Source organism: Candoia aspera, chromosome 8 (genome assembly GCF_035149785.1).
Source record: "Candoia aspera isolate rCanAsp1 chromosome 8, rCanAsp1.hap2, whole genome shotgun sequence".
Taxonomy (NCBI): domain Eukaryota; kingdom Metazoa; phylum Chordata; class Lepidosauria; order Squamata; family Boidae; genus Candoia; species Candoia aspera.
This window is the reverse complement of record NC_086160.1, coordinates 41,818,290-41,831,717: the sequence shown is the minus strand read 5'-3', so window position 1 is coordinate 41,831,717 and position 13,428 is coordinate 41,818,290. Positions and strand designations below refer to the sequence as shown.

The following is a 13,428-nucleotide window of genomic DNA, read 5'->3' as shown; positions in this document are numbered from 1 at the left end:
CTGCATAAAGTATTAGGAAAGCACCTAGAACAGATGAAATACCAACTACTGAATTGTTACAAAGCTGCAGGAGAAGAGGCTGCCCTATGTCAATAAATATGAAACATGGTTATATAGCCTAAAAATAAGACCAGAGAATATACTGACACTGAAGGAATGTACACTTACTGAACCATTGCACTAATTCCTCACACAAGCAACATTTTGCTCAAGATCTTGCAAAGATTAATACAACCATATGTAGAAAAATGCCAACTGAAGACAGGTTTCAGAAAAGAGAGTTAGACATAAAATCAGATAGCTATCATAAGATAGATAATACAGAAACCAAGAAAATACAAAAAGCAGCTTTACCTTTGCTTCATTGACTACAAGAAGGACCTCGTGTAGATTACACCAGAACGTAGAACATACAATATTAAGAGTAATGGGTATGCCATAACACCTGATTATTCTTGAGGAACCTTTATAATGAACAAGCTATGGAAAAAATGAGTTTGGAGAAACAGAGTATTTCGGAATAGTGAAGCAAGTAAGACAAGGATATATATATTCCCACATCTGTTTAACTTATACAGCAAATGCATTTTAAGAATGGCAAGACTGCAAGAGATATCAGCTGGAATCAAAATAAGAAGTAGAAACAGTAACAATTGAGATATACAGACAAGCACTATTCTGTTAGCTGCAAGTAAAGAAGATTTAGAAAAAACCATTACGCAAGTAAAACTAATTGTGAAAAATCTGAGTTAATGTTAAATACTGAAAAGAAAAAAAGGTAATGTAATATCAACCTGCCTGCACACTTAATGAACTTAAAGCCAACAGCAAAAAAAGTGAAGGTGGTAGATATTCTATGGAAGAAAGCAGTGTCAAACTTATACAAAATCACAAATAACAGAGACAATTCAATGACAATAAAGATCAGAATGGTAACAGTAATAGTATTTCCATTCATAATGTACACCTGTGAAAACTGAACACTGAAAAAAATATATACCTTCAAATTATGGGCATGCAGTTTGGTTGTTAAGAGTACTACAGACTACAAAAAGAACCAATCAATCCCAGACCAAATAAAGGGTAATTGCTCTCTTAAGGCAGTGAACAACAAACAGAATGTCACATATTTTGGGTGGATGATAGACCAGAAGGAAAAAAAAAAGCTTGAAAGCTGAGAAAAGTTAAACGAGAGAACGACAATGGATAATGTGAACAGAATCAAAGATTACTAGAATGTCTTTGAAGAGCAATAATTATTAAACACAGGTCAAGAGAGTGAGCATTCGTCCATACGGTCAACCAGGATTCAAACTCAACCTAATGATAATTAACTAATTGCAGCAACCAGGAGGAATGGGTCCAATTCTTTGTAGACCAGACTCTAAGCCTGTTCCACTGGGAATTAAAACTCCAATCAATCACAGAAAATATACCCTTCCTAGAAAGTACTACTTTCATCTCTGATTTACCCAGACTGAAAGCCAATCTTATTCACCCAACCACTGTTCACAGCTTTTTAATACAAAAATCTGTGCACTGTTCTAAATCGACCACTGAAATACAGAACTGTCACTATATTACTGTAATAATAACTTATTTTCAGGCTTCCAAAAGATAGAAAACATGATTCAGCATTTGTAGTGATCCACAGAAAAGACAGAAATTATCAGAAATCAAGACCCATTACTCCACTAGGAACTGGAAAAAAAATGTTAATCTCTATGTTACCTTCAATTCTCTATTCAAGTAATACATCTAGGTCAATCATACTGGTGCATTATCATGTCTATATTAAGATAAAGAACATCCATAACTTGCCCCCAAACCAGATTAAAATTATCACACCATGGTACATTATGCTAAAATACCTTCAATTAACTATAAAGGCTATTAAGCTCATTTCCCATTAATAAGAAATGGGAGTGATCACAGACAGGTTCAAAGCTGATAAACTCCTTCCTTGTATAATGGTAGTTTTCTTAAGAATAGAGCAAATCACCATCTTCACAAAAGGCAAAGGGAACTACTTGATTCAGGGAGACATTTATTACACAAGCTATTAACCTCACCCATTTTCTTTTATGGCTTTTTCACCTATTGGGAGAAAGAAGTCGAAGTTCCATCTTGCATCCTTCACAGAATCAAGTAGTTTTTAAATATTTTTGAGGATGAAATGATTCAAGCAATTACTACAACTAATGGATCATCCTACAACAGAGATTATTTAGGAGCTATTAACACCCTTTACCATCCAGAACAATAAAATTGGATGTGATTCAATTAATGCATCATGACAAAAAAGGATTTGATTTCTACCATTATGGTCATCTCATAGGCCTGCAAATGGACTCTGTGACATGTTCAGCCAGATTCAGTCAGAATTGCTTGAGATCAATATTCTAATTATTTATTTCCCAACAGATTTCAGTAAATTAAAAGTGAAGTAATTCCTTTGTCTCTAACTGGACCATCCTAGTGGATACCTATCACTGACAATCTTAGATGGAGTCTGATCAAATAATGATCCAACCACAACACTGAAACTTAAATACATGCATAGGATTTTCAAAGTTAACTTTTGTTTAGTAGTAGCAAGCTGACACTAAAAATGAGAAGAAAATAAAATATGGCCCATATGTGGAGCAAAAGGAATATTTTTATATGAAAGGACAGTATTATTTTCAGAGGGCAAGCCTATATTATGGGGGGGGGGGGGGGAAGAGTCCTTTGACTTCTTACAATACAAATCCATGTATGCCTATCCTGAGCTCCACTTGAGCCCAGGAAGAAACATTTTTAGTATTAAAACTGTAATTTTATTATGGCATAACTTGTGGGTTTGAGTTCATTTCATCATATGTAATGAATATTATCCTAAAAGGAAAATATATACACATGGTTGAAGAAAAGGTGGGAAAAGTAAGCCATATTGTTATAATAATTACATTTTAGAGATGTTTTATTTCAATGTTTTCCCTCTATAGTTTTTTCTTCTATTTCTGCAAAACACTGTCAAGTTCTACACTTTTAAGGACAAGGCAAAAATACAGCCTTTTATTTTATTTACCACAAAGATTGGTGTGTCTATTTTCAATTCCTTTTTTGCCCCATTTGACATCCAGTAAAAGTCATGGTTAGGCAACTTACATGGACATTTATGTAAAAGCAACCTTCTTTGTTTCTGATAATATGTATTACTAACAAAATGATACAGAGATTGCATCCCACTAAATGTGGGGTTTGCTACAAACATGAACTAAATAAAAGCTAAAGCACAATCTATCCAAAGTTAAAGAGCTTTCAGAACCCACTGATATTAATTAAACCAAAAAGATTAAACCTTTGGCCCCTCCCAGATTTATACTTTGTTTCATTTATATATCAAGCAAGACTTATTACAGTATTTTCAATGTGAAAACTTAAAAGTACTCACATAGCATTTCATGTCCTTAAGATTATATATAAACATGTGAGTTTAATGTTACTGACTTTTCAGAAGTTTCTTCATTGACTCATAGTTCCCAAATAAGTCATTTCTAAATGAAATGCCATATTTATTTATTTATTTATTCATTCATTCATTCATTCATTCAATTAATTAATTAATTTTAATCCCACTTTTATTATTTTTATAAATAATTCAAGGTGGCGAACATACCTATTACTCCTTCCTCCTCCTATTTCCCCCACAACAACAACGCTGTAAGGTGAGCTGGGCTGAGAGAGAGTGACTGGCCCAAACTCACCCAGCCGGCTTTCATGCCTAAGGCAGGACTAGAACTCACAGACTCCTGGTTTCTAGCCCAGCACCTTAACCACTAGACATATACTAGGTTACCAAACAAAATAAAGCTATACTTGTGATTTACATGAAAAGAACTTCTCCCCTAAAAACAGCTATCCTGCATATACAGGAAAAGTCATGTGAGATAAGCAAGAGAAGTGATAGGATGGTACAATATAAAATTATACCGATTCCCCTTAATTTTTAAAATTTTAAAATTATACTGATTCCCCTTCTTTTTTCAAGATTGCTTCAAATTAATGAAGCAATAATAAGTCTTGCTTGATATATAAATGAAACAAAGTATAAATCTGGGAGGGGCCAAAGGTTTAATCTTTTTGGTTTAATTAATTTGATTGCTTCATTAATTTGAAGCAATCTTGAAAAAAGAACATTTCAGTACAATTACAGGATAGATACAGGTACAAGATTCTCCTGCTTCTGCTTTTTCTTCTACATTAGACACCATCCAAAAGGTCACTTTCACGCACACAAACATATAACATATACAAACACCCTTCTACCACCATAATATTGACCATACTTGGGAAACAGAGGGTTCTGTTATAGCTAACTACTTAAGGTACTACAAAATAATTTTTAACATTTTAATAATTTGTCACATACCTATGTAAGACAATATACAGAAAACATATGCCATTAATTTTATTTTAATAGAAGATCAAGAGGGAAAAAGCGCAAGCACACAAATCATATGCATGATATCAATAATTAATTAAATTTATATGCCACCCAACTCTGTATGAGACTGGTTGGTTGACAGAAAAATTTCCAAAACATTTCCAAAACAGTTTTTCTACATGCTTTGATTTTAATAAATCACCCAGTAAATGACCCAATGTAGTTTTGTACGTATACTAACAACCAACACTGTTGAAAATGCTGGAAAAACATTGTTTTAATGTTCTAAAATACTTGAAAAAATAAAACTCTATAGATAATGCCAAATTAGGCATAATAACTATATTTAACAGTATTGCAAGGTAACGCTCACTTTTCAGATGTTTTTCCGTAAGAATAACTCTATCAAGTAGATTGTGCAGAGAGAGAAAGATTGACCTTAAAAACCCTGAAAATTTCTATAGGTGAGGGTGGATTTGAGGGTCTCCCTCATCATAGTCCATTATCTTAATCATTATAACATACTGATTCTCTAGCTATCTTAAAATTCTCATTTTCTCTCAAAATATAAATATAATCAAATATAAATGAATATAAATAGAATTAATCTTTATAGTGTATTTCATTACTAATATTTTGAGAGAAAAGCATGTATTGACTTTTTGCTTATGTACCTGCTCAGCCACAATTGGCCCCACCATTACTAGGTATTTCAGATGCACAGATCATGCAAACAAAACAAGGGTAAGTGCAGTCAAATGGTTTAGGTTTTCAACTAGAACCGGGGAGACCCTGGTTCAAGTCCAGATTAGACTAAGTCATGGAAACTTACAGGTAGACTTTAGGCCACTCCTCCTCTCTCAGCTCAATCTACCTCACAGGGTTCTTGCTGGGATAACATGAAGGAAGATCTTCAGGTAAATGCCTTGAGATTCTATAGAGATGGCAGGTTATAAAACTAACAATACAGAAATGTAAAAGGATAATCTCCCTTTCAGAAACAATCAGCAACTGGTTCCTTTTCTTTTTTTATTTTTTTACTAATGCAGTTAGAAGAGCCATCCCATTCAGATTCCCCAAACATAAAAAAATCCAGGACTAAAAACGCTCTGGAGAAATAAGTCAGCAATAAAGACAAATGGTCGGGATGCAGTTACAACTTTCTTGTATAGCCAATCTTATTAGACGTCGCAAATATTTGTAGGCCACGCAGATTCAAACGTTCCGATATTGTTTTGTCATGTAACGGGGGGGGGGGGATGAGGAGCCCTGTCACAACCACGAAGGAACACGATTTTTAGCAGTCTAACAAGGCTCTCTCAAGTACGTGCGTATGCAGTGCTCATCCGGGAAATAATACGAGAAACCGAAAGTAAAGGCTTGAGGGGGGAGAGCTAGGAGGCAAGAAATGTCCTCCCAATTGACAAGGGGACGGGCTGAAGCGGCTTCATTTCCCGGCAACCAGGGCCTCGCTTACCCATTTGCACTTCCCTTTCCAAGATCATCAACAAAGCCAAGCCTCCACCGGGGTGGGAAGAGGGTGCGGGGTGGATGAGAAGGTATTTTCAAAGATTCCCCTTTGCGGCTTTCAGACAATTCCTTCAGATGTTCTGTTCTCCCTTCATTATTTGCAAATTTCGTTAAGTATTTCGATTAAAGGCCAGGGCCGGGGAGCGAAGAGACTCCTCTTCCCTTCTACCCAAATAAAAACCTGACAGGCAAACCTTCGCTTGGTGAAACCTACTGCTAGCTCAGTCAGATTTCCCTGCCCGTCCCTGTCTTTCCCCCGCTACACACACCACATTCTTGTGTACAAGTTGCACAATCATTTAACTAAGAAAGAAGGAAAATTACAGTTCGGCGGACCGGGGAGGGGGGACTTTCCAGGGGCAGTTGATGTCAGTCTCCCTTAATCACTGGCGGCTCCCATAACGTACATACACACCAACACACATATAAACCGATAAATACAAGGAAAGCTGGATTCCCCCCCCCCCACTCCCTATCTGAGATACCGCCCCCCACCCCGCTGGGACTTCCCAGCCTGAGCCCAACCTCTCCCGGCCGTTTCGGTCGCCCAGATCACACGCTCGCCAACGGACGAAGGGGGAAATGGGGCGGGGGGTGAGATGGATCTCGGCTCTCCCTCCCCGCGGCGATTCCTGTTGACGGGAGGGACGACCCCTCCTCGCCCGATTCTCATTCACGGGCCCTCGGAAGGGGGAAAAAACTAAGCGAGGACTCGTCTCTCCCTGCCGCTGCTGCCAAGGCCGGCTTCAGCCCCAGACAGCCGCTGCCATTTCTCTCTGGGCCAAAAGGCTCGGGGTGTCGCCTCCGACGGCGCGGACCGGGACGCCGTAAGGGAGCGCCTCCCCTGTTCCGTCTCCCCCCCCACCCCCTTACCTTGTTTATGTGTCAAAGCGAAGCGTCCTGTCGTTCGCCCTCTCGCAGCAGGCCAAGCAGCAGCGGGAGGCAAACAGCCGGTAGCAACAGCCGGGAGAGAACCAGCTCCGGGCGGGGATGAGAAAGACAAGGGAGGGCTGCTCGCTAACAGCAGTGGCGAGAGTAGCAGCCGCCCAACGCGGGGGAGGAGACACTGGGGAGGGAGCTGGGCCCATGCGATAGAGGAGGCAGGCAGGCAGGCTGGCCTTTTTGCTTTCCTCATTCACCCGCCGCCCTGCCGCTCGCTGCCAAGAGAATTACGCGACTCCGGCCCCCGATCTCCCTTTCTGCACATGCTCGCGCACCTGAAGCGCCTTCGCTGAGCGGGCATGAGCTCACGAGAGCCGCGCTCTCCGTCGCAGAAAGAAGCCGCTGCTCCTGCTCTTCCACTACTGCTGGGGTATGGCAGCTAATATCCCGAATTATTTTGCTACATGCCGAGGAATTGAAGCTGAAAGATTCGGCAGTTTCTCTCCGCCGGTTGCTACAGAGGAAGGACACGAGGAGGAGAAGGAGTACTATAGCAGTAACATTTCTGGAGGTCAGGTCAGTTTAGCAGTGGTAAAGAGCTGATACTTTTCTTTCTCGGCTCTTTAGGCAAGTCCCATCCAGGGCTTTTCTTGTATTTCTGTGCTGTCTTTCTCCAAGGTAGCATCTGGGCCACAAAAATCTGGGCGACCACTGGATGGCAGCAGAGGATTATTTTTTTTCTGCAACTTTGCTGCATTTAGTGGTCATCGGGACTTTAGCAGCCTTGAGCACAAGAAGATGTGCGAGCTCATCCTTCACATTATTCTCACAGCTCAGTGAGGTATGTTGGGCTAAGATAAAGTGGCTATGTGCCTATGACACACCCACTCACTGTGGGCTGTTCCTCTATTTTTTCAATTGTCAAATAATACGGTGACATAATTTGCACTGCCTTGACACACTGCCCTACTCTGCCTCAGTAGTGAGGCTTGCAAGTGATTTTGTTCTTGGACAAATTAAGGACAGAGTTGGTAAATTCCCTGGTATTTCCCCACCTTCCTTCCCAGTGTCACTAACCAATCACTCTCCTTAAACTGTGGCAGGGTGAGTATGGGTGGGTGCCTGGGATGGAGGCTCTAGCTAGCTTTCAAGATGCTTGGTAATCTGTCAGGCTGTTTCTAAATATGTGTCTACCAGTCTTCTGCCGTACAAGCACACCATTGTCCAAATACTACCCAACTGACAAGTCACTGGAGTGTTGCAGGGTAAAGCATGGAGGCGCAGCTTGCGCAATGAATTGACAGAGCACTCTCCCACTTCATCCCAGCACATCCTCCACCCCAGGAACTGTCAGCTGGGATATTTTTGGACAGAAGTTGATCAGCTTTCCCTCACTTGGGCTAGAAGGGGAAACTGACAGAACTATTGTCAATTTCACCCCAACTTTCAAATACAGTATTTCTAATTGGTAAGTGCTGCAAGACCATGGCAGGGCAGGTGGTATGTGGCCATCGTAAGCAGGACTTGGAAGTATCCCATGGATCATGTGCAATACTGTTAGAGTAGGCAATCTTTAATGCATTGATCTGGGAGAGTACCATCAACATCTCTCTTTCTCAATTTAACTAGCAGCCCTTTTTTTTTTAATACAGACAGGTCTGTTGGTCTTCTGAAAGAATGCTGAGCATGTATCAATAAAACTAGTCATTGTCTTCCAGAAGATTGATATACCAGTGTATGTAAGGAGCTCACAAAACACGTGAACAGCACTTTGCAAAGCATGGCCCAGGCATTACACAGGCGGATACTTCTTAGAAACCGAATGTCCAGTTTCTCCTGCAGTTGAAGCCAAAATAGGTATAGAGCACAATGCTCTGAGGGAAGGGGACATGTCTACAGCAGCCTCAACCAGCCAATTGGAGCTCAGCAGATGTTAGCCTTGGTTGTAACATCAGCAGGATTGTGAATGAGGCATTACTTGTATGCCAAGACTTGTGTCAGAAGAAGACCAAGAACACTCCTTTAAAACTGGAACTGCTAAGGTCAAATCAAAAGTGAAAACAAATAGAGAAAATTGTCTCATGCCGGATCAAGGATTTTGCCCCTTATTTTTCAGACTTTACCTATCTCTTTAACAGGAGCCTCACATATAAAAAATAGCTTGAGGTCTCTTAGAAGGGAGATAAAGTAATGAGGATAATGGAATTATAACAATTGAGGTCTATAAAAGATAGTAAGAAATCTCTGTGTACTATACTGAACATTCCCTCAAAGCAGTATATTCCTTTTAAAATAAAGTCATTCTTCCCCACTGAAAAAAAAAACATAAAGCATTCTTGTCTCTATTGTTGAATGTCAGATCTATTGCTAGCTTGTATGAGTTTTATTTGGTAGCTTCCATCAGCCCTGAAGTTCTTGATTTAGTGCCCTGATGCAGAAACTATTTCCTTTGATGAAAAAGAAAAAGAATGATATACAAATATTGTGTGGAAAAGAGGAGGGGGATTAATGAAAAGCTTGTAGGCAAAAGTTGGCTAGCAGATTTTGTACAACAAAGCCTATATCTCACAGCTTCTTTCACCCTTTGCTTTTCTATGTTGGATTTTCAATTCTGCTAGTCCTGCTGGCTTACTTTTTTGTTGACACCTGATTTAGAATTTATCTCAGCTTGCTACTTTATTGCTATGAGTTTGCCTTGCACCTTTATCACTCTGGCTTTCAGACTGGAAAAGCTCACTTCTGCAAAGATGCAAATCTTTCTCTTTACTCTGAGAAGGACTCTGAGCTCATTGGGATAACCTTAATGGGAGCTGACTCTACCTTAGACAGAGCAAGGCGGTAACTTCAAGCAACAGAATTTAGGCCTCGTTGAAAGATCAAAGAGTCATGTGTTATTTAATTTGTAATGTGTTCACTGCTAGGAAGCCAGAGACATATTTTCAGGATTTTGTCATATTGAGGGAAGCTTTGAGTACTATACAGTATGAGTTGTGTTGTTTACATCTGTTGGGACTACAATTCCCAACATTCTCAACCAGCATGCATAAAAGAGTTTTTGATATTGTAATCCCAACACAACTAGGGAACTTTGGGAATTTGCTTTAAGATTATGTGTGGAAATGTCTTCAAAGGAGAGCTACTGCTTAGGAAATTGGTGTAGATTTTAATATCTTGAGTGAAAGAATTGTCAGAACTTAGAGAAAGTGGCATTTCATTTCTCATCAAAGACTGTTAGTACATGTATAAAACAGCCTTTTCCAACTTGGTGCCCTCTAGTGTTTTGGAATGCAATTCCTCTCTCTGATCACTGTTGTTGCTGACGGAGGTTGCAAACAAGCTGGAGAAAACTAATCTATAACAGCAGTATTGTGAATATTTTGTAGCAGAGGAGAAAAGAGTGAGAAAAATGAAACCAACCTTTCATGAAGTTCAAAGCCACTCTCCATCTCTCTCTCTCTCTTTTTCTGGAATCTGATGGGAACAGCTGATATGCTATTTAGTAGGGATGAATACTCTTAATAAACATTTGGGAATGCCATGGCAAAATCATCAAGCAATAATTACTAAGAATATAGCTAGATCAGCTAGCAGATCTCCCACATTTTATCATGCCAAGTGAAAATGCAGTTTGTTTGATGTGCCTTAGCATGTTATGTAAATATATGACCAATTCAGTCCTGGATTAACCATTAAGCAAAATAAGCACATGTGAGGGCACCAGGGAAGGTGGGCATCCAGAGTTTTTTGCCCTAGCTATCATGCCCTTAACTCTTTCACTGCCACACTTGACTTTAGTCTATTTTTTGTAATTGTCCTTATTTGCCATGTTCCACTTTAATCTGCATTGTTAAAAAAAAGTTTTCTTTGCCATGGTGAATGACTAAAGTTTAAAAGCTTGGTTTGAAAGTGTTGTCAGATATCACATTTGTTTCCATCTCATGGTATGAGAGTTTTGCTTCCATCAAGGAGCACCACTGCTTAGGCATTAGTTGGCCTTAATCTAGTCCTGGACCAACTGTGACTTAGTCAACAACAATATGTAAAGAAGCTTAACTCCTGATGGCTATATGCACAGATGCATGCAGTTTTCCTAGCAATATTACAGAAATGGCCTTGGGGCTATTATTATTAGACTTTCATTCTGACTTTTTTAAATATATAACTCAAGGCAGTGAACATACTAATAGTCCTATTTTCCCCACAAGAACAAGCCTGTGAGATGGGTTGGGCTGAGAAAGTGACTGGCCCAAAGTCACCCAGCTGGTTTTCATGTCTAAGGCAGGCCTCGAATTCACAGTCTCCTGGTTTCTAGGCCAGCACCTTAACCATTACACCAAACTGGCTCTCTATATTTGTATATATTAACTTCCCAATCTAGTTTATAGCCCTGGAATTATCTGGTGATTTCTTATTCAAGAACCAACCAGTTCCAATACTACTTAGCTTCCAAGCCCAGAGTTATCCAGATGCTGCCATCTGGTGAGATATTAACAGTGATTGGTCTACCTGTCTTTAACAGAGAGACAGCAAGTCATCATATGCCTTATTACTGCCTGTTTTGCCCCAACCACTAATATGTTGTATCCTGACTCTTTTATAGAATATCCAATTTAAAAAAATAAGTCCCTAGGAAATAGATAAAAATGCAACTTCAAATGCACTGTATTTTTTTCGGTATATGTTTTACACTTCTTCCAATGAAAATAAAGGCATGTTCATTCCCCTCCACTCAAACTTGGGCGAAGTGTTGGGATAGGCATTGACATTCAAAAAGTTGTAAATTATTAAGCTGAAATATTTTATGCCCCAGTTTTAAATATATTATAAAACAAGTTATTCAACTTACCAAAAGCTTTAATCGCTATTTTTTTATGTGTAGGAAAGGTAGATCCTTCCTCTCATAAGCCCACAAGCATATCTCCCAGAAACATGCCTACTGGAAGAAAATATTTACATTGGCTAAAGTATGATGGCTATGTTTAAAAAGCAAGCACTATGGATGATGAACATGACATGCTTATGAACTTCATGTTTCACTTGAAGGCCTGAGGGTTTTGTGTCAAAATTGTCTGATATTTGGAACTGTTCATCGTTCCCTCCACCTTGACTAAAGCCCCAGTTCTGGCTGAAGAAAAGCAGCCCCAAAGCATAATGCGGCCACCACCAGGCTTCCCTGTGGGTATGGTCTACTTTTGGTGATGTGCAGTGTTGTTTTGGCACCATACTTTTTGGAATTATGGCCAAAAAATTCAACCTTGGTCTCATCAGACCATAACATATTTTCCCACATACTTTTGTCAGACTTGATGTAGGTTTTTGCAAAATGTGGCTGGGCTTGGATGTTTTTCTTTGTAAGAAAAGGCTTCCATCTTGCCACCCTACCCCGCAGCCCAGACATATGAAGAATACGGGAGACTGTTGTCACATGCAGTGCACAACCAGTACTTTCCAGAAATTCCTGCAGCTCCTTTATCGTTGCTGTAGGCCTCTTGGCAGCCTCTCAGACCAGTTTTCTTGATTTTTCATCAATTTTTGAGGGACATCTAGTTTTTGGTAATGTTACTGTTGTGCCATATTTTCTCCTCTTGTTGATGACTGTCTTCACTGTGTTCCATGGTATATCCAATGCCTTGGAAATGTTTTTGTACCTTTCTCCTGACTGATACCTTCCAACAGTGAGATGCTTTGTAAGCTCTTTGCAGACCATGACTTTTGCTGTAAGAGGCAACTGAGTAAATGTCAGAAAAATCCTACTAGAACAGCCAAACTTTATGTGGGCTTGATCAGGGTCACTTTAATTGATGGCAGGTGTGTACTGACACTATTTAACATCAGTTTGAATGTGATTGGTTAATTCTGAACACAGCCACATCCCTACTTATAAGAGGAGGTGTACATTTATGCAACCACGTTATTCTAGTTTTTTTTTTTTTTTTGTCCTAAAAGATTTTTTTCTTTTTCAATTGAATTGTACAGCTTATATGTTATATTAAAGGTGGAAAAAATTCTGAAGTGATTTATCTTGGTCTGATTTTTTTACATCTCAAAAACCTGGCATTTTAACAGGGGTATGTAGACTTTTGTATGTATGTATATATGTATGTGTGTATATGCATTGCTTTTTTACTAAAACATAATAAAACCTTTATCTCTAGATATGAATATTGAATTGTCTGCATTTTTAATAGAACTGAATTCAGTCAAATTGAAGGTATATTCACTTAGGTTGTTGAGACTGAAAAGTGTGGTTGATGTACAGGCAACATCCAAATCTTCAGATTCATAAATATTCATAAAGCTAGTCAAGATTCTTAGGCCATTGATGAGAAAAGCATGATTTTATATCAGAAATACCGCTTAACAATGCTGTGTATTCAACATATTTCAATGAGTTATAGAATTGTAAACTTGGGGATAGTTTTCTGCCTTTGTGTCCCATCTTACAACTGAATTTAGGCAGAAATTTATCAAATCAGGCATGTGTGAATGGGATGAATCATGGGATGAAACTTGCCTAAAAATACATTGCCAAAAATACAACCATTTTGAACATATTGTTAAACTATGACTTGTTTATACATCCACTC

The 13,428-nt window shown here is 39.1% G+C and overlaps 3 protein-coding genes across 7 annotated transcripts in view; all 3 read right to left on the bottom strand.

The window, feature by feature from the left end:
- The window catches only part of ELF2 (E74 like ETS transcription factor 2), a 38,716-nt gene extending 31,588 nt beyond the window's left edge, over positions 1-7,128 (bottom strand). For 2 of the 4 annotated variants that reach the window (XM_063310662.1, XM_063310663.1), the window contains exon 1: positions 6,833-7,128. The gene's annotated coding sequence lies outside the window, so the exon portion shown is untranslated. The remainder of the gene's footprint in view (positions 1-6,832) is intronic. The other 2 variants (XM_063310661.1, XM_063310666.1) reach the window with 2 other exon arrangements.
- The window catches only part of LOC134502095 (uncharacterized), a 161,460-nt gene that overhangs the window by 58,580 nt on the left and 89,452 nt on the right, over positions 1-13,428 (bottom strand). The window lies entirely within an intron of this gene.
- The window catches only part of NDUFC1 (NADH:ubiquinone oxidoreductase subunit C1), a 92,395-nt gene that overhangs the window by 65,457 nt on the left and 13,510 nt on the right, over positions 1-13,428 (bottom strand). The gene's annotated exons all lie outside the window — the stretch shown is intronic.